General features: G+C 34.7%; 1 non-coding gene and 1 pseudogene across 1 annotated transcript; both read right to left on the bottom strand.

The window, feature by feature from the left end:
• Positions 1–901: 901 nt before the first annotated feature.
• LOC124899545 overlaps positions 902–23,031 on the bottom strand; it is an 80,888-nt pseudogene continuing 58,758 nt past the window's right edge.
• LOC124899819 lies at positions 11,416–11,522 on the bottom strand. Its single transcript, XR_007057383.1, has one exon. It is a non-coding gene; the product is annotated as a small nucleolar RNA R71 (small nucleolar RNA).

Here is a 23,031-nt window from a genome sequence, read left to right as displayed (position 1 = left end):
CAACTTGTATCTCCTCTCTGAAAATCTATCTCTCTTGAATTCTATCGTGTGTGTGCGTATGGTAACGTTTTGGTGTGTGTCTATGGAGTGAGGTTAGTGAAAAAATCCCCTGAGAGTGTATTGTGTATGTGTATATATGCCCCCAAAATGGAGTGTGGTCCATATATGTATAAAAAAAATGGAAAACAAAAGGGTTCTTGGCACCTTCCTGGAAGGTTCCCTCGTGGGACCCCCTTTTTAGTGTATGTTTATCCTTTTTGCCTTTATGGATAAGAAATGGAGGGGTGGTGAGGTGTTGTCATTTGATAGGGTAGGTTGTTGGTTTGTTATTTTTGTCTTTTTGCATAGGAATTATCATACGAATGAGGATACATGGTGGAATAAGGGAAATAGACAAAAAATATCTTTTGGAGGGACAAAATTACGTGTCTACAATATATATATATATATATATATATTCACTAAGAGTTTTCTCTTTGTTATAGCCGAACTTGGCGATTTGATCAGTTTCACCTTCTTTCACGTCATGTTTAAAATGGTTGCCATAGTTTTTGCTATTGCACAACCTATCAATGCAAACCTACCAGCGAAGAAACCCGGAGAAGGAGAGGTTTGTTCACATCTCTTAATATTAGATTTATATACCAAAATCTTATATTTATATGTGAAATTATATTTACTTTTAACTACATTTATAATGTTAGGTCATGTCTCAAGTTAAGGCAAAATTCGTATACTTTGGTGTTATAATTTTTTGAACAATGAGACCAACATATTTTAACAATGAACTCGTGTTATGTTACTATTTGTTGCGTTTGTTGCTATTATTTGTTGTTTCTTGTACCCGACTCAGCATTCTTGAAAAACAATCGAATCAAGGGTTCGGTGGAGAATTGACCATTCAATCATGTGAACTAATCAAGATCAAAATTAAAAAAAGAGATACGAATGGATAGAAATAATCAATCGATGAAAGAATATGAAACCATTTTGTTTCAATAGAGGTACGGAAAACGGTTGGGGGCAATAAAGTCGGTGAAGTGGTTGGATTTTGTGAGTTGTTCCAATCACTGCTGGATGTAATTCCAAGATCCAAACGAGAATGAATACCACATAGAAGAGTCAAGATCAGGCTACCTAATGGAATGTTTAACCGATCTATTCCGGATTGACCAAATTGGTACGGAAGTTGTAACATGGGAAAACTACAGAAAACATGACTTATTTCAATAATCCGGTGACCTACCAATTGTATAAGTAGAATTTTTTGCAAGCAATAAGAACTTAAATATTACAATTCAAGTGTATCATCTTCTTTCTCATTTCAAGAAAAAGGTGCGGAAGAAAAAGGAAACAATGGAGGAATCCGAGGGTCTATCAGAAATAATAAAAATATATTATTGTCGATAGTTTTTTCTAAACTATTTTGTTTTGTGTTTGTGAAATTTGTAGAATATTAACCAGATATACAAAAAGAGGAGGAAAATGTCCATAAAGCAACTAAAGAAGTAGCAAAAAGGAATCTTATGGGTTCTATGGAGGGGATTGACTGCTTAGTTGAACTTTTAATTTGAAAAACCTATAGCATAAACCTTTTTTCTGGTATGACTACTTTTTGTTTTCCACATATGTTTATAATTTCAGTCTATAGGGAGTATACTAAGAAATAATTTAAAATAAGCTCTTATAGAAATTGTGTCACTCTAAAGTTAGAAAAAAAATTATAGATGTTTTCGTATAGTTAGATGTGATTAATTACCTAAAGCATGAATCTTTACAAGAACAAGAAGACAAAAAAAGCGTTGAAACCTACAAGATCTACACCTCAAAGGTGTTGAAGAAAGTTCAGATATCGATATTTTCAGTAAGTTGATGTATATAATAAATAGTTCATTAATGATATTTTGAGAAGCTTACTCAGGAATCTTTTAAATTGGCTAGGATCAACAAGAAGTCAACTATTACATCTACGAAAATTCACACTACAATGAAAATTGTTTTGCATGATGAATTGGCTAAGCATGTTGTTTTCTTAAGGGGCTAAGGTTGTAGCTTTTTGGATTAGGGTCAATGTAAAGATTGGTGGTTTTTCATGTTTGTTTGTGAATTAGCCTTAGTAAGATTACTGCTAAATGAATGGAAGTTTTTTAGATATTAAAAAAAAATATGGCAAATTTTTTAATTAACCTAATATTAATTAGCTTATTATTTTCAACTTGGTTTAATGTGTCTAAATTTCAATAGTAATATATTGAAGAAATATATCACATGGAGTATAACCTTTTTGCAATTCTGAAATACGAGCTTAAATGTTTTACAATAGCAGGTCGGTACACAAAAGTTTCCACAAATGCGGAGGTTCGAGGATGACCAGACCACAAAGATCTAGAGTAAAGCTGTTGCGTATAATAAAACATTAGGATCTAGGGTAAAACTGTTGCGTACAATAAAACATTCTCTTATATACTTTTAACTTTTTATCATTTATTAAGATGGTGGCACATTCAATTAGTAAAATTCTACTTGAAGTAGTATTTGTATTAAAAAATATAGTACAAAAAATGGCTCCATAAAAGGATAAAAAAGGAACATTACAAAGTTTAGATTGGGGTCCTTTTTCTTCTTGCAGCTGAAATTCAGAAATTGAGAGACTGTGGGTCAGCTAAAACACTTGAAGATGTCCATTATTTAATGATCGAGCTGATAATAAAATTAGAAAAAATTTGTGAAATCTAGGGTGACTCGATGAATACAACACTTGAATGAACTAATAGAAATCGTGGTTGCACATCTGATACAATGGATCTACAAATTAAATCTTACATAGTAATAAGGAGTTACTTAATATAATGTAATTTCTTTTTAAACATTAAACAACACGTGCAACACACGTACACTAAACTAGTTAATTAGAAAAACAACGGAAATGCTTAGAATGAAAAAACGTAAGCTTCAAATAAAAAAATATACAAATAGTCAAATACCTTAGGGATCATTCAAGGAAAAAAAATGTCTCGGAGCATTCTTAAAACGAAATTGGGTAGGCACCTTTATGAGAATGTGAGAACATAAAAATAAAAAGGTTTGTAACCTCTGCAATTAAAGCTTTTAATTATTTGAAGTCAATCAATTGAAAATAAATATGACCAAGATTTATGACTAAAAACTGACTTACGTAAATTCCTTCAGTATGATCTTCTTGGAAGAAAATAAAGGATAAAAAAGAAAAAAAAATTGATACTTTTTAAATAGATATATGATGAAAATTTAACTTTACTATTTAACGTTTAGTTAGATATTTAATATCATTTAGATTTATTTTTATTTGGTGTAACGACAAAATGGTAATTCAACTTATTGGAACATCTAAGTCTTAATATGGCCGACAGTAAATTCGATAAGACTGAATCCAGGTCAACTCTAAGACAAAGTCTTCTAGATAATAGTTAGAGTTGTATTATATCTCTATGAGTCTTACCCTTTATTGTAGTTAGAACTCTATGTATATCCTTGTATATGTTAAGCATATTGTATGAAGTAAACGTGAGAAATAAAATACAGCAAGTTCTTGATTTTATATGATATTAGATAGCCATGTCTGACTCTTCCTCTCTCGTCCTCTATCCCTGCCATGGCTTCCTCTTCTCCTTCTTCGCTAAATCATGGGCATCACTTTATATCTATTAATCTCACTTACACAAATTTTACTTATTTAGGAAAACACAACTTATTCCATTTTTGCGTGGTCAAAATATTCTTGGTTACGTTGATGGAGCTTTCCCGTGCCCACCTTCTCATCTTGCCAAAGAAGGAACCGCTGATACTGAATCCAATCCCGCTCATACCCTATTGGTTCAACAAGATTAGTTGATAATAAGCCTTATGATTTCTTTCCTGTTAGAAGAAACTCTCCTGCTTGTAGTTGGCCTATCCACCTCTAAACAGGTTTGGGACATCCTTACATGAGCTCTCCTCTCCTTCAAATACTCACATACTTAGTTTCCATATGTCTCTTCAAAATCTAAAACAAGATGACTCTTTCTGTTTCTTAATGCCTCCAAAAGGCAAAATTACTTTTTGATGAACCTGCCGCCTCAGGAAGGTCCCTTTGTCTCACATACCAAAATATCTATATTTTTAATTGTCTACATCCCGAGTTCAAAGATCTTGTTACCACATTATCTGCCAGAGCTGAACTTGTAATGTATTCTAAACTTCACGGTCTCTTGCTTAATCATGAATTTCTTCATGGTCCTCCCACTCTCTCCTCAACCCCAAATATCATCCAAACTACTGAACCCCCCTTCTGCCAACTTGAGTAAAAAATCCAATAACTACCATCCTTCAAATTCTACTTGTGGTAGAGGAAGAAATTCGTGAGGGAGGAATGAAAGAGGGAGACACAACTCCTTCTCTCAATCCTATAATAATTCGAGCCAACAATGGAAAAATCACCAGGATTCAAAGTCCCGATGTCAATATGTAATAGCACAAACCATCTAGCTCCAACATATTTTCAATGATTCAATCATACAATCATTCATCTACTTATCTCTCCCAATAATCGCCCATACCATAAACTCAAAATTGGTTCCCGTGACTTTCGAGTTTTTTGAAATTCAATAACATGATCATTACAAAGGAGGCGGCCAATTACATATTAGCAATTGCACTGGATTTCCTATTCAAAACATTGGTAATTCTTCCTTCCTCTCTCGTGATAGAACTTTCTATCTCAAACATATTCTTCATGTTCCTTCCATTACGAATCTTTTACTCCCTATTCAAAAATTCTCTCATGATAATAATTTCTTCTTTGAGTTTCATGCTGACTGTTTCTTTGTCAAGGATCCAACTACCAAGAAGGTTCTACTTTTCGATCGGACTAAAGATGGCCTCTACACTTTGTCAATCAAGCTTTCCTCGTTCCTTCAACCTTCTGCCTATCTCTCTACCAAGGCTTCTTGAGATTGTTGGCATCTCAAGCTGGGTCACCCACACCAAAGAATTATCTACCAAGTCTTGAAAAAGCATAATCTTCCTCTTTCTAGTTTAGTATTGCATAAACTTTGTAGTGCTTGTCAACTTTGCAATTCGAACCAATTGTCTCTTTCGATTAGTTCTAATAAAAGTCTCTCAATTTTGTAACTTTTATATGCTGATGTTTGGGTACCTTCACCATTTCATTCTTCTGAAGGCTATCATTATTTTCTAGTTATTATTGATGATCATATGAATCTTGTTTGGTTTTTTTCACTATTTCAAAAATCTAATGTTCCTCCTACATTTCTTCAATTTAAAAACCTTATGGAAAATCAATTTGATATGAAAATAAAAGCCATTAACAGATGGGGGCAATAAATTTCGTACTCTTATGCCTACTCTCACAAAATATGGATTTCATAATTGTGTTTTTTGTCCTCATACACATGAGTAACAAGTAAAAGTTGAGCGTAAATATCGTCATATTGGTGAGACAGGTCTAACTCTCATAGCTCATAGTTCTACTCCATTGAAATATTGGCATTTCTCTTTTGAATGTGTCGTCTATCTTATTAATCGTCTCCCTTCTCCTACAAACCAAGGTCTATCCCCATATAAATTGGTATTCAAAAGAATTCCAAATTATCATTTTCTCAAAGCATTTGGTTGTTTGTACTTCCTATTCCTTCGTCCATACAACAAAAATAAATTTTCTTTCCACGCTACTCTTTGTATATTCCTGGGATATAGTTCAAAATACCATGCTTATAATTGTTTGGACATTCAAACTGGAAAGATCTATTTTTCATGACATGTAAGGTTTGATGAAATACAATGTTTCTCAATCTATTTTGGGAATCGAGTCAGCCCATTTGCATTTCTGCTCTAATTCATGCTACTGTAGGATCAAATCCCATGTATTCTACCTCTCCGACCATGCACATGTCTCAACCTATTATTCACTCAACCATTACACTTACTACCGGTTTAACACAAAAGTAAAGTCATATTCCTCATCCATTAACTACAACTAATGCTATTTTACCGTCCTCTCCATCAATGCCCATTGATCCTTCTTCCCATCCTACTATTTATCCAGAGGTTGTTGACCCAAATACCATCCGATAGCTTCCCTCGCTTTCATTAGTTGTGGATTTCACAAGTTTCTCACCCCCTCAAACTAATAGAGTGTCCAAATTGGATACTTTACATAAGCCTCAACCACCTACGACTACCTTCAGATCTTATCTTATGTCTCTTCGCTCAAAACCTCCTTCAAAATATCTTGTCACTCTCCCTTCTTCTCAAAATACCCTAAATTTAGAACCTACATGCTTCATGGAAGCCAACAAATTCAGAGAGTGGTGAGAAGCTATGACTAAGAAATTTTTTTCACTTCTTAAAAATAACACATGGATGTTTGTACCTCCCAATCCTTCTATAAATATATTGGGTTGAAAATGGGTGTTTTGAATAAAATAAAATTCCTCTGGTGTCATTGATAAATTCAAAGCTCGGTTTGTTGCCAAAGGCTTTCATAAACAAGAGGGCCATTACTATTTTGAGACCTTCAGTCCGGTAGTAAAATCAACAACTATTTGGATAATTTTATCCATAGTGTTGTGGTCTATCGCACACGCAAGTGCACACGATCGTACAAGTAATATACTGACTCAAAGAATTGGATATCGTAACCACGAGGACTACTTGATTAGTAATTTACTTAAATTCTGTTTTGACAATAATGTATTCAAGTGTTTCAAAGTATCAAAATGGGTTAAAAAATTTATTGAATAATTTAACAACTAAATAAATAACAAAGTCATAAGCTAGGTTGTAAACAATATGAGGGAGACTTCCAGAGTTGAGGCACTCTTAACAATCTTATAAATCTCTATCCTCATTGTGGTCATGTTGATTATTGAATTATTGATTCATAGGGTTTAGATTATGATCATGGTCTTCCAAATCTCTAATCTTCTACGTAAAGGGAAATTGCAACTAGTTGAGCGAGGATGCAATTTAGATGCTTTAAGTTATCTTCCTACAATTAAACCAAACAAGACTTCTAGTTATATTCCTATCCTAGCGGCTACTTCACGTTCTTCGTTCTGTACAAGAATATGAACTTGCTCCTTAAACTCTTCGATCGATCCTTATGATTCTCTTTCTGGGGTTTTAAGGGATTATAAATGTATTCTAATGGTGGCCAATCATTAAAATAGTAGAGACAAGAGAATATGAATAACCCATATGATAAATCAACGTTAATGACTCTATGAATACCAAAATATAATCATGTTCTCGACCTCAACCCTAAAACAAGGGTGTTTATCCACTCATGCTCGAAATCAACATCATAGAAATATAGTTTATCATACCAAAATTAATGTTGCAAGATAAAAGTTCAAAGAACCCTAAAAGAAGTCTCGTAATTATTTTTGCCTTTATTGTAAGTATGCCAAGGTGTTCCAAAATTGTGTTTAAGTGTTCCTTTTATAGTGGGACATATTTGTACAAAAAATTCTCTTCTACACGACGTGGAGGTAAACATGGACACTAGGGTCCACGGCGTGGGGCTATAGCGAACCCTCACTGGAATTTGAATTACTGAAATAATGACACTCAATGACGTGGAGGATATAGCGGCCATCACGGTCTGCGACATGGGTCTATCACAGACCCTTACTAGAATTTGTCATTTTATGCTTATTCTTCACCACTTCATTCCATGCTTTTGTAATCTTTTTCTAGTGTCTTCGTGTTCATCATGTCACTCCAAATGCTTCCACAGTCCAAAATCCCCTTATTATTGCATCAAAGCATGTCCAATTTCACCAAAATCAATCCCTGTAATACTAATCATGTCCATTAGCTCAAGAATAAGTTTTTAGCTCAAACACAATACAATTTCCAGGTTTTAACTTATAGAACGAGTATAAATATAGGTAAATATTGGCACTTGGGCATATAAATATGCCCAAGATCACCACCCTACACTTAGAATCTTGTTCGTCCTCGAACAATCTCAGGCAATCATTATAACATAATTAGGATTTATACCACAATCTGAATAAGACACTTTTGTCAGGCACACACAGGCTACACATAACTCAAAAACTTTCACCTCAAACATGTCATTAGCATATGAAAACACAAGATAACAATTTTCAAACTCCCTAACCTCATAAGTGGACTCTAGGATGACGACAAACTTATACACATTATTCAATCAAGCATTCCTACAGGTCACCCAACTATCCTCTACATGCACCCTCACAATAAGATGATTACCCAATTCACTCATAATATTTTTAATCTATAACAAGCATGGGTATCCAAAGAACAAATTTTTCTCACTCTCGCAAGGAATTCACACATGACATATGATGAACCATAGGCTTGTCCGTAGTGTACTACTCCACTAATAGTCAAATGTTAAGATTGAGAATCAAATAGGTCTTCAATAGGTGTAATGTAAGCTAAGGGACGAGTAGGAACTGTTTGGGTAAAAATAGTGGCTAATCTCCCTAAGTGCTTTAATACATCACAAGAACATTACAAACACTCAATTAACAACACATTCTTCACCTCATCTATCTTCCCTTTTTTATTGTTTTGGCCTATCTCACTAAGCTAATTAGGATACACCTTGGAAGGGAGTCAACTTTTTTAACACATTATTTAATTTTTTTCCTTGAACATTCTTTATTCTTTTCATCACCTAACTCCTGACCTTATTGTACCTCAATTCTTGCATCAATAGGTATATTTTGGAGCTTCACTATCACCTTTTTCTTACTTTTTTTCAACTCCTTACTCGATAATTTTTCTTTAATAAAATGCCTAGGAGCTTTCGATCAAATTAAGTTTAAACAAAGAAGGGGTATAAGCTACATGTGAGGCTGCCAAAGAAAATAGGCTATAGGCTCAACAGGGCTAACTAAGGATAATTGTAAGGGTAGGTAAAAAGAGGTCTAAAACATGGCTATCAACAAAAATACCTACATCATCTCCTAAATCCAACACCCTTTTTTTAGCTTTATAAACACAACCGTGCAAGTTCTAGACATTAGTATGCATTTGGAATAACTAGAAAATCTCACTCATACTTGGTGCATGCTAGATTTAAGTAGGATCCCTATAGGCTCTCAATCTAGTAATTGCACAAATTCAAAATTAAGCCAACAAACCAAGAGTCACACAATTGAGAATAGGTGTCTAAAACTAGCATCCCTCTTTTAAGTTTGACATACTTTTCTCTTAACACAAGTGTTTTTCATGTCATATAGTCAAATGATCCAATACAAAGTATCTTGACCTAGAGTTGTGGTTGGGTTCTTCTCACTTATTTATTTCATATGACTAATCCCATTAAGATGGTCGTCATCTATCCATCATAGAGGAAGGCGCCTAACTATGACAATTTATTAAAATTACCTTTAAGGGAAAACAATTTACTCCTAAATTTGAATTAAACTTAGATAAGTAAATACAAACTAATGAATTACGAATTAAAAGTAATGTACTAAGCAAAGTAAAGAAACCACTACTAACTGTGAACTACCAATTACAACTATCATAATTACTAACTATTACAGACCGAATAGTTAGAATGTCAATCAAGGTCACATCACCATATTAACAACAACAAAAATAAATATCCATAAATAAAAAAAAAATAGACAAAGGTTTGAAGAATGAGAACCACTACCCCACACTTAAAATGTAGCACTGTCCTCAATGCTTGTAGACATAACTAAGTAATAAGGTGGTGTAACATTCTACCACCCTAGTGTTCGTGTTTACCTCTACACTGTGAAGAAGAAAAATTTTCATGCAAATATGTCCCACTATATAAGGAACACTTCAACACAATTTTGGAACACCTTGGCATACATACAACAAAGGAACAAACAATTACGAGACTTCTCTTAGGGTTCTTTGAACTTTAATCTTTCAACATTAATTTGATGTTGATTTTGAACATAAGTGGCTAAACACCTTTGTTCTGGGGTTGAGGCTGAGAATGTGATTATATTTTGATATTCTTAGAGTAGTTAATGTTGATTTATTATATGAGTTATTCTTATTCTCTTGTATCTACTATTTTAATGATTAGAAATCATTAGAATACATCTATAATCCCTTTGTAAACCCAAAAGGATAATCGTAGAGATAGATCAAAGAGTTTAAGGAGTAAGTTCATATTCTTCTACAGAATGAAGAATGTGAAGTGGACACTATGATAGGAATATACCTAGAAGCCTTGTTTGGTTTAATTGTAGAAAGATAAATTAAATTATTTAAATGGATTATTGCATCTCCGCTCAATGATGTAGTTGTAATATCTCTTTAGGTAGAAGATTAGAGATTCGGAAGACCACAATCATAAACTAAACCCTACAAATCAATAACCCAATAATCAACACCACCACAATAAGGATAGCGATTTATAGGATTTTTAAGAGTGCCTCAACCCTGGAATTCTCCCTCGTATTGTTTACAACCTAGATTACATTGCGAATGTCACACTTTTTTGTTTATTTAGTTGTTAAATTATTCAATATATTGTTTAACCTATTTTGATACTCTAAAACACTTGAATACATTATTGTCAAAACTGAAGTTAAGTAAATTACTAATCAAGTAGTCCTAGTTCATACGATATCAGATTCTTTAAGTGACTATATTATTTGTACGATCACTTACACTTGCATATGTGATAGAATGCAATAAGTTTTTGGCGCCATTGCTAGGGACTCAAATAATTAGTAATTTTCTAAATTTTTTCTTTTGATAATAAATTTAAGTGTTAACAACTTGATTTTAGCAGCTGACTTTTGCTGGAAAAGAAAAGTATCAAAATGTCAAGAGCGAGATAATTTAGGCCTTATTCAGAACTAGAACGTGTATTTCATCAAAAGAGAAGAGCAACAACACTTCACTACCCAATTCAGTAAGTTCTAATGGTAGATTAGAGAGATCCTAATTCTAATGCTCTAATTGCTCTAGCTTTACTAGCCCCAGCTCCGGTAGTTCTAGCTATTCCTACTAGAGCAAAAGCTAGAACAATTAATGAAGTGACAATCCCACTTATGAATAGTGCTACTAATAGAATCCATAAGCCAGATGTGGGTGATCAGTTTGAATTGAAACAAAATATGGTGCAACTCTTGTACTTGAGTGGGTAGTTCACAGGTTTACCTCACGAGAACCCATAACAACACATACAAAAATTTCTTGAGATCAGGGATGGCTACATTCCTGTTAGGGGTTTCTACTGATTATGTCCATTTAACTCTCTTTCCTTCTTCTTTATTATGGGAAGTAAAGAGGTGGTTCCAGGCTGAACCACTAAAATCTATCACTTCCTAGGATGATCTAGCTCAGAAATTCCTTATTCAATTCTTTCCATCTAGGAAGACAACACGTTTGAGAAATGAGATTCTAAGTTTCAGGCAGAAAGATGGAGAGAATCTTTACCAAGCTTGGGAAAGATTTAAGGCTATGCTCAGGAATTGTTCTTTTCATCATCTTCAGACTAATGATATATTGGTACATACTTTCATTACCAAGATTCTCCTGGATTCAGCAGTAGATAGGCAACCTCTAGATAAGATATATGATGAATCATATACACTGCTCAATCGGATTTTATAGGGGAATCTTGAGTGGCATGTTGATGCAAGAAGTTCTCCAAAGAAGGTTGAAAGTATATTAGAGGTTGATCAATTTAATTTTGTATCAGCCCAGATTGCTTTACTACAGAATCAACTAACTACAAAGCTTAATAATATGAATCTGGGGATCACACAGTCCACACCAATAATAGAAAATATAGTTTATCAGTCTCAGACTTAGTGTGAGGTTTACAAAAGTAGTGATCATACAGTCGAGGCTTGTGCAGCTAATCCAGTGTCTGTCAACTATGTGGGAAATATTAATCATTAGGGATGTCAGAACTTTGGTAATACTACAATCCTAACTAGCAAAACCATCCCAATTTTTCATGGAGTGGAAATCACGCACAAAAGGCAAATCAATACAGTGGGCCAGTGAATTAGAACCAGTAGTAGAATGTTCCAGGGAATCAAGCCACTACTCAAACAAACAATATTGAAGAGATGCTGAAGCAGATTATGGCTACTCAGCATAGTTAGTTGCATATATGAAGTACAAGCAGATGATTACAAAAAACATAGAGGTTAAGATGGGTCAGATTGTAGGAGCACAGAATACTAGGCCTCGAGGAGGTTTACCTAGTGATACTGAGCCAAATGTAAAATAGGTGAATGTAGTTATCACTCAGAGTGGGCTACAACTGAAGGAGTTAGAACTAAGAAAGCGAATCACAAGGCTAGTGATGATGAAATAGAAAATAAATAAGAGAAAGCTATAGAAGACAAAGTGAAAGCAAGAGAACCAAGGCAGAAAATGTGATGCCACCTCCACCTTTCCCACAAAGGTTTCAAAAACAACAAGAGAAAGCTTGTTATAAGAAGTTCGTTGATGTATTGAAACAGGTTCACGTTAATTTTTCTCTTGTTGATATTTTGTAGAGTGTTATAAAGTATGAAAAGTACACTAAGGATATTATGGACAAAAAGAACTGCCTGACTGAATATGCTACTGTGGCACTTACTGAGGAATACACATCCAGGATTTAGAACAAGTTTCCCACAAAGATGAAAGATCTAAGAAGTTTTACTCTGCAGATCATAATTGGGTTAGCCATCAGTGCTCAGGGTTTATGTGATCTTAGGGAAATTATAAATATCATGCACATATTATTATTCAGAAAAATAGGGTTAGGCAGCCCTAGACCCACCACAGTTTGTTGCAGTTGGCTGACCGATCACTTTCTAGGCCAGATGGAATCATTGAAGATGTATTAGAGTAAGTGGGATCACTTATCTTCCCAGTGTACTTCATTATTCTTGATTTTGATGCTGATCTAGAAGTCCTATTTATTTTTTGATATCCCTTTTTAGCAACTGGGTGTTCACTGATTAATGTAGCTATAAGCTAGGTGACTATGAGACCTTATGACAAGGTTGAGGTGTTCGATGTGTATAAGATAATAAAACTGCCTGCAATACTTAAAGAATTGTCTACTATTATAGTCATAGACCTTCAGTCTGAGCTCCAACTCCTATTGTCCCATGACTAACTTGAGTGACCATTAATAGAATACGACCTTTTTGTGACTTTGAAGTAGTTGAAATTATACATATTTTGGGTGTGGTAAGCATTATGACCAAAAATATAGAACTTAATCCATTTAATAGACCAATTGGTCCCTCTCCCAAGGCATCTATTAATGAAGAACTAACGCTAGAGCTTAAAGATCTACCCTTTCATTTAAAACATGCTTTCATTGTTAAGGATGATACTTTGCCTATGATTTTATCTGCAGGTTTATCTGATGTGCAGGTAAAAAAGGCATTGATAGTATTGAAGAAAATAAAGAAAGCAATTAGATTAAAAATATGGGATATCACAAGAATCAATCCTGCCTTCTATATGCATAAAATATGTATGGAGGAAGTATATAAAGAAAGTGTACAACATCAACGAAGACCGAATCATATGATGAAAGAAGTAGTCACAAAAAAAGTCATTAAGAGACTTGATGCTAGGATATTTATCCCATATCCAATAGTAAATGGGTTAGACCTGTGCAATGTGTTTTGAAGTAAAGAGGGATGAGTATTGTGACCAATAAGAATAATGAGTTGGTTCCAACTCATATAGTGACTGAGTGGAGGATCTGCATAGACTACAGGAAGTTAAATGATGCCACTCAAAAAGATCACTATCCCATCCCTTTTATTAATCAAATGTTGGATAGGTTGGCGGGATAAGAATATTACTACTTTCTAGATGGGTATTCAGGCTATAATCAGAGAGCCATAGCACCAAAAGATTAGGAGAAGAATACCTTCACCTATCCTTATAGCACTTATGCATTCAAACATATGCCCTTTGGTTTTTGTAATGCACCAATAATTTTCTAGAGATGTGCGATGGCTATCTTCTATGATATGGTGAAGGATTTGGTCGAGGTATTTATGGAATTTTTTTTTGGTTTTGGTAATTCATTTGATGTGTGTTTGCAGAACTTAGACTAGGTCTTGGCTCACTGCGAAGAGACAAACCTCTTAGTTAACTGGGAGAAGTGCCACTTTTTGGTCAAGAAAGGTATCGTCCTTGGTCATAAGGTGTAAAATATAGGACTTAAGGTGGATAGAGATAAAGTAGATGCATTGAAAATCTACCATATTCAATGTTTGTGAAAGGTACAAGAAGTTTACTTGAGCATGTGTGGTTTCACAGATGTTTTATCAAAGATTTCTCAAAGATAGCAAGTCTAATGTGCAAGCTGCTAGAGAAAGAAGTAAATTTCAACTTTGGGACTGAGTATCAGAAAGCATTTGATAATTTGAAAAGAAGATTGACAGAAACACCCATTTTGATTGCTCCTAATTGGGTATTTTTGTTTGAGATGATGTGCGATATAAGTGATGCGGCTATTGGAGCAGTATTATGGTAGGGCAAAGATAATGTATTTTACTCCTATCTACTATGCAAGTAAAATATTAGATGCAGCAAAGGTCAATTATAAAGTCACAGAGAAAGAGATATTGACACTCATCTATGTATTTGATAAATTCAGAGCATAACTAGTAGGCACGAGGTAATTGTTAATATGGAAATTGTTGATATTTAGTATTTTTTCAACAAGAAAGATGTGAATCCAAGGTTAATCAGTTTGATTCTTCTACTCCAAGAATTTGATTTGGAAGTTCATGACAAAAAGAGAGCTGAAAATCAAGTGGCTTACCACTTATCAAAACTTGAGATTCATACTCATGTAGCTGATGATATAGTATGTATTCAAGAGGAGTTTTTGAATGATCATTTGATGGTATTGGATGTATCAGAGGTTCCATGGTATACTGATATAGTAAATTTGCTATTTAGTGATAAGTATGGTCCTGGAGCAACAAGCCAACAAAGGAAGAAGTTATTTTGCGATTTTTGTGCATATGTATAGGAGGACTAGTATATTTTCAAATAGGGTGCAAATAGAATAGTGAGAAGATGTGCTGCAAAAGTTGAATCTATAAAGGTGCTTGAAAGTTGTCATTCAAAGCCTTATGGAGGTCTTTATAATGGTGAAGGAATAACACGAAAGGTTTTACAGTCTATTTTTGTTATGGCCCACACTATTTAAAAATATTGTAAATTATGTTAGATGGTGTGACCAATGATAGATAATGGGCATGATATCAAGGTGACATGAAATTTCCTTGAACATTATTCTAGAAGTGGAAATATTTGACGTATGAGGTATAGATTTTATTGGGCCATTTACACCATCTTATGGCAATATGTATATTCCGGTAGCTGTTGATTATGTGTCCAAATGGGTATAAGCTATATCTTTTCCCACAAATAATGCAAGACTAGTAATGTAATTCATCAAGAAGCATATTTTCTCTTGCTTTAGGACACCAAGAGCGATCATCGGTGATAGAGGTACGCACTTTATGAATAACTCGCTTAAGAACTTATTAGCTAAATATGGGCTTAGACACAAGGTCGGCACAACTTATCACCCATAAAAAAGTGGACAAGTAGATGTGTCAAATTTAGAAATCAAGAAGATCCTATAGAAAACAATTAATGAACAGCATAAGGATTGGTTGGCTAAGTTGTATGATGCATTATGGGCATATAGGATAACCTATAAAACATCTATGGAACCCTCCTTATCATTTAGTATATGGGGAAACATGTCACTTGCCGCAGAGCTTGAGCATCAGGTTTATTGGGAAGTAAAGAAATTGAATCTTGATTCAAACCTGTTAGGAGAGAAGAGACTGTTATAATTGAGTGAACTCAACGAGTTTTGCTTACATGCCTATGAAAATTCAAAATAGTACAAAGAAAAAACCAAAATATGGCATGATAAGCAAATTATGACTCAAGTCTTTGAGCCTGGCCAACAAGTATTGCTATTCAATTCGAGGTTGAAGCTATTTCCAGGTAATTTGAGGTCCAAGTGGTCTGGACCATTTGAGGTTGTGAAAAGGACACCTTACAGACTATTGAACTTTGGAGTAAGGACAAAAGTGAAACAGTCATGGTAAATAGTCAGAGAGTCAATCATTATTGGGTGGATCATATGGACAGGCACAAGACATCCATCACCTTTGAGGATGAATGAAGTTGAGTTTGGTTGTGCAAAGACATTAAATAAGGTGTTGCGTGAGAACCAACCCATGAATGTAATGTAATAGCATAGTTTATTTTCTGTCTAAATTGAAAAAAAAAGAGCAAAGAAATCAAAAATACATAAATATGTGTTTAACTATGACAAAAAATAAAGGGTTGCGTGGGAGGCAACCCACTTTTTCTTACATATTTCTATTGTTTTTGTTGAGAGTGTAGGGATATGCAACTTCATGGCATGGGGAAGAATAAGAAGTGCATAAATTTTGTGTTTTGGGAGGCTATCAGGTATGTAAAAGATTCATTAAGTTGATGAAAAAGGAAGGCAAGAAAAAGTGGGACAAAAATTTCCCCAAGTGCACATTCCAGTGAGCCTCCGCGATAGCCCCACATTGCGGGGCTTACCATAGAGATAAAACTCCATATCACGCTAATGGAAAATAAGCAGAGGTCACATTCCAGTAAGCCTCCGTGATAGCCCCGCATCACGGAGCTTTTCTTAAAGAAAAACCTCCGCATCACGGAGGGAAATTTTTTTGGGTTTTCACTTTAAAAGGCTAGGTTTTACCCAAGCCAACCACTCATAACCCAAAAACCCTCTTAAATCACCTCTAATTTCCCAATTTCTTTCATTAATTCTAAACCTAAGGCGCTTCCCAAACCCCTCTTTCAACTTTTTCAAAAATTCCCTCATTCTCAAAGCGCATTACGGCAAGAGTACAACCATATCCTTCAACTTTTCTTCTGCATAACTTTGAACAAGGTAAGTGCTTATGTTTTGGATTATTTAGTCTAAAGGAAGTAGTTGAACAAATGCTAAAGTTTTAATTGCTAAAATATTTGAAGTTGTCATTGCTACATGCAAATTCTTGGTTCATTGAGTCATGGGTACTTAGGTGTGACATTGATTCATTACTATGTGCGATTTGATAGGCTTTATATCATTATTCTTTCTTTGAATTGTGAAAATACTGTGTGAATACTGATGAGTGGTGAAATTACCTCTCATTTGCACTTAACATTCGTGCATACTACTACAATTTGAATGTAAAAATGAGACACATTTGGGGTTAAATGTACTAATTCCCATATTTGTAGGTGTATAAGTATTGAGCTAAAAAGGATAAAAAAGGGAATTAAAGTGTAAGATCTGGACAAGTTGATGCAGGATCAGGATCTAGCCCTCAGTTATCGCAATCGCGAGCGTTAGCCTGTGATCGTGCCAAGTAAATTTAGTCAACAAACTACGATCTCGATGAACTAACCGCGATCACGACCAATCTTCTGCGATTATGTGAGGGCAGTAAATGGCCCAAGGGCAGAAATGTTATTTTGACTAGCCGACTCCAAATCCCATTTAAAGCTCAAAACCCTTTCATTCAAGGCATCATCCATCATTCTACAAACCTACCTCCTATCCTTATTTTAGGGTTTTTTGTGATATCTTAGAGCTTGGAGCCTAAATTTGTTGTAATTTGTGGCAAGATTTAATTAGAGGAACTCCAAAGTGTAGATTTGGTTTTGTCTATTAAATATTCATTTGAATCTAAAGTGTCATTTTTCATATTTTTACTTTAATTATGAATAACTGTTATGGACATCTTGTTATAATTGTTTACATTATTCTTATGATGTGCTAAATCTACCACTTGGGGTTTTTCTTGATTAGGGTGAAAATGTGGGTGGGTTTTGATGTATTTGTGTAGATTCTAGTTTGTTGATGATGGGTTCTTCTATTGCTTAATTATATTGATTGAGATTTATGGGTGAAAGCCCAAAATACCCATATGGGTTTGATAGGTAAAATCTTAGAACTCTAGAAAGCTCAAGCCCATCTTCGAAAGAAGGGTTTTGGGTGAACTTTAGGAACCCTCATCATCTTTGAAAGAAGGATGTGGGAACCAAGGCAATAGTAGACAATTATTGGGCTTAGTTTTCTAATATTCATCATCTTAGACATAAGGAGGAATATGAGGTTGACTGTCCCTTGGGTACCATCCTAGAAATAGGGGTGCCTAATTGAGGTGTTGGGTAATTTTGATTGACACAATTGTTAGGTGCTCGAAAGAGCCAATGGGTGAAATCTTTGTGGTTTTGTTGAAAAACTAGCCTCATGGACTTTAGACCTAGCCTACCACATCATCAATGATTAGAATTTGCATTAAATTATCATGTTGCCATGCACATCTTATACCTAGGAATGCATAGTCCCAAAATCCATTTTAATTTATTACTCTCTAATTGATTTTAGCCCTGAATTAGTCCCTTAGAAGCCCAAGAATTGCTCTCATATTTGATACAATTGAAAACCCCCCAAACCATTTTGTACTATAGGTTTGAATTTAGTTATTAACTCTTATTCTGAACTTACTTAATCGCCACCCACATTGTTCCTCGTAGATTCAACCCCGACTCTTGTTGGGTAAGTATATTGACAATGAGCGCCTTGCACTCAAATTGACATGTAAGTTGAGTGTTATCAAAAATGGCGCCATTGTTGGGGAATAATTTGGCGCATTGAGTTGGTTTAAAATTTTAGCTTACTTACTTTAATTCAAACTTGTAAATATTTGTTTGTGATTTTCTTTGTTTCTTTTGTTAGGTAGATTTTCTTTACTTTTGTTTATTTCTTACTGTGGCATCAAGGAATGAATGTGGGTTTGGTGATTGGAAAGCGCATCTTGATAAACCTTGTCCATATTGTGATGAATCCCACTTTTGGTAAGATAGTAGACATACTCTTCGGAGAGAAATGTGTGGACGATCTCGATCTTATAGGGAGTATGTTTGTCCTCTATGTGGTGGTAAAAATGAACATAGGAACGATTATACAAATACCCCCTCCCCCCGTTATACTAACTCGGTAGCTAGTTCTTCTCGTGATTTTGACAGGTCTTATAAGAAAGTAAGGGAAGAACGAAGCATGAAAAAATTGGTGTTGAAGCAATGGTTCAACATATATTGGAAAGGGCAAAATCAACGGAGGATGAATTAGAATATTGGGGTGATTGTTAAAATACCCCCTCCCCTCGTGATGCTATCCCAAATGCTAGTTCTTCTTATCAGTTTGATAGGTCTTATGATGAGAATAAGGAAGAGCAATATACCGGGTATAATAGCTTTGAAGCTATGCTTCAAACTATCTTGGATCGGATAACTATAATATGGGAGAACATGCAAGACATACATTAATCCAATGAGGCATTTGGACTGGAGATTGTCAAGGTAAAGGAAAAAGGCAAGGAAACAAATCTTGAAAATTCCATTGCCCTGACCACTTCCCAAGATGAGGTTAATCAAGAAGAGAAACCAAGCTATTATGATTATCTTGGAAACAAAGTACCCTCGACTTCCCAACCAACCAATCAAATGATGACAAAGATGCCAAAATAAAGGAAATGGTGCTAGAGTCAAAAGTAAAATCAAAGCACATCTCTTATGATGACTCTAGTTTATTTCGGGTTGAAGGTGCTAAGGAGAAGGAAATAGTGAAATTAAGGGTTGGACCTTATTCAACCCATTTTTCAACATTATGCCTAGATGATATGATGAGAATCCATCCACCTAGATGAATAATGGATTATGGAGAGATGGAGTTCGATTCCTATATTTTGGAATTTGACATTCCAAAAGAGCAATTGGAACCCCATCCATCAAACGCCAAAAAGCACAACTTCCAATGTACAATGAGTGGCCTATTAATGTGTTCACCTTTTCCCAAGGAGCCATTCCAAAAGTTTAATGTAAAATTGGGTAAAACATTCAAGTCTTCGAAGTGGCTGATAGAACATACATTGTCATGCCCCTAATTTTGCCCAAAGAGCCTCAAAGATGGAATGATCAAAAGTTGGGCAAAAGATTCAACTCATCTAAGTGGAGGCACAAATGAGGTTTATAAAAGGCGTCATGTCGAGACGATAAATAAGGCACTTGATGGGAGGCAACCCATTGTTTTCATATTTTTATTTATATGTTTTTGGAATAATTCACATAATTTTCATGTTTTGTAGGTTCTTTGGACAGCTTGGAAGCCAAAAATAGGGGATAACCAAGTTTACAAGTATGGCAGCCATGCAAAAAAATTAGGCAAAATAGAGGAACAAATGGCCTCAGTTACCACGATCATGGGTTACGGGCACACCTATTTTTGGTCCGTGTGAATTTATCACTAGAATAGGAGACAGTGGATGAACCAATACATGAAGTGCTAGACAGTTTCAAGAATGTATTTGTGAGATATATAATTGCCTGGGAGTTAGAACATATGATAGAACTTTTTAATATGTTATACAATACCAGGGTCTCAGTACCAATGCAAACTGAATGATATGGAAGGGAAATGAAGATGAAAAAAGGAAAATACTCTGAGAAGTCTAGGCCAAATAGTTTTACAATCAAGTTATTACACAATAGTTTTCAAATAGACCCTATTTTCATCTGCCTAGATTTAATAGGCAAAGTTAAATAATAGTCATTTTTATGGAAGATAACACATATCTGATGAGATAATCGAAGTGTAAGATAGCATATATTTGATAGAGTAACCGAGATGTTCACAAACTAATTTGGACCAACAACAACATAACATTATGAAAGAATCATTATGCTTGCATTCCTAGAGAGAGAATGGGAATAAAATTCTTTTTCAAAAATATAAGAATCTTTAATCATAATATAAGAAGGAAATTACTAGGACATGATCATTAGCTTCATATTCAATACTTTAAAGCTGGATGTGTTACTTGTTAGGGAGAAATGACACCCTGTTCTCTTAATCTTTCTATTAGTTGGCACACCCTGTTCTCTTAATCTTGCCATTAGTCCTTAATGTAAACTAGGCATGTTATTAATTATCTTCCTTAATCAATGTGCCATCTCAATTTGGGATGGGTAATTTAGGACGGAGAGTGTATTTTATTAAAAAAAATAAAAGAAAAAAATTCCTTTAAACTAGGAAATTAGGCCTCTAACTTTACGTCTTATCAACTTGGTTAAAATGTGTAAACTAAAAATAATATTATGAGTACCTTCTTAGAAAAACATGTGAAAACTTCACATAAATATATACTATTTTCTTAAATTCAAAATCATGTGTAAGATTGATTCAAGAAAGATAGATTTCATCACTTTGTATACTTTTCCATAACCAACTTCTTTCATTCCAAATAACTGTGTATATATTACTTCATGGTATATTTTGGAATGATCACAAAATGGAGATAAAAGGCTGTGGAAGATGGAAACTAAAGAGCTACAATAACAATGCATCAGCTTGAGAGTCAAGAATGAGTCCTATGATATTTTCTTAAAGCTTTTGATATTTGAAATGATTTGATAAGCAAGCGCACTTGGTGTTGAGAAAGATTGTTTTGATTTTGAGTCAAGTTAGGAATCTACAGTTGTATATAATTTACAGATAAGATATATTTATGTTCTAGTCTTTATGATAGACCCATAAGTTGATATTAATTAAGGTGGATCTACTAATGCGTTCAGAGCTGAGTCTGGGAAGAGTATTTAGCACCGAGCAAGAAATGTGTTATCTCCCCAGAACTACGTGCCACCGTAGGATTGATATTGATAATTATGGGCCAGAGGCTGAGTATCAACTTATGATCATGAAGTTGAGGTTGTGCTCCTGGCAAGAGTACGACGCTCCCGCCAATGTAGGATTCTCTACTTAGGAGGGCAAAATATTGGACTCCATATTGATCACATGGTTTATGTTGGTTATAAGAAACTCCCAAGTCCATAATAGTCTAAGTTTCATGAGTTACCGAGCCACTCTAAGTCATGAGTCAAAGAGTTTGAGTTGAGACCAATGATTTATGAGATTTATGAAGCATGTGTTACCATTGATGATTTATGGAAATTACATTTCAAGTAATTCAAGCAAAGAAAGTCATTATTGTCAGCATGCATTATTTTCTTACACATTTATGATATTATTGAAAAATATTGCATACAACTTTACATACTCAGTACATTCCCAAGTACTAATTCCCATACTCTTCTGTGTTCTATATTTCCTTGTGATGTAGGCTTAGGTGCTCAGTCTCAGTAGCGATAGTGATCTTCGAGTACCTTCTTCTATATTTCTATAGTTGGTGAGTCCTCATGGTTTGAGGACCTATGTCCCTGATTTTGTCTTGTTAATAAATGGTTGTTTCCTTTCAGATCAGTACGAGTAGTTGGGGGATCTATTCCCAATGGCTCCTCAGTCTTATAGAGTAGAGGCTTTGTTAGACTAGAGTACCAGTATATGCAAAACTTTAGTATTTTGATTGTACAGGACAGTTTCTCTTCATATTCCAGTATGTTTATGGAATGATTATTCTTTCTTACTCTATCTTGATTTTTGTCGTAGTGAGTTTTGAAAGTGATGACAGGCTTAGAGGGTTAGCTTGAGGCCACGTGTGGCTTTAAGCACCTGCGACGTCTCATGATAGGTTCCCGGGTCGTTACAAACTTAGTATCAGAGTCTAACGTTCAAAGAGTCCTAGGGAGTTTGACAAGCCGTGTTATGTAGAGTCCTGATTATCGGTGTGTAGCATGCCACATCTATGAGTAAGAGGCTATAGGGTATTTTAGGAAAACCTATTTCTTTCTTTCAAAAGTCTATCGTGCCTATGACTATTTCTTTCTGCTGTTAATTCGTGCTCTTTTATGACCAAAAATACCTCCTTGTCGATCTCGTAGAAACAACGAGAAACCTTAACCTGTTGACCCCTTGAACGAGCATGTGTCACATGCAAAATTTTGTGCAATTTTTTAGGTGCTAGCCTAGGCAGTTACCGCCAATGCTCA

The sequence above is a fragment of the Capsicum annuum genome, chromosome 6 (genome assembly GCF_002878395.1).
Source record: "Capsicum annuum cultivar UCD-10X-F1 chromosome 6, UCD10Xv1.1, whole genome shotgun sequence".
Lineage (NCBI taxonomy): Eukaryota > Viridiplantae > Streptophyta > Magnoliopsida > Solanales > Solanaceae > Capsicum > Capsicum annuum.
This window is presented reverse-complemented; position numbering and strand designations above follow the sequence as displayed.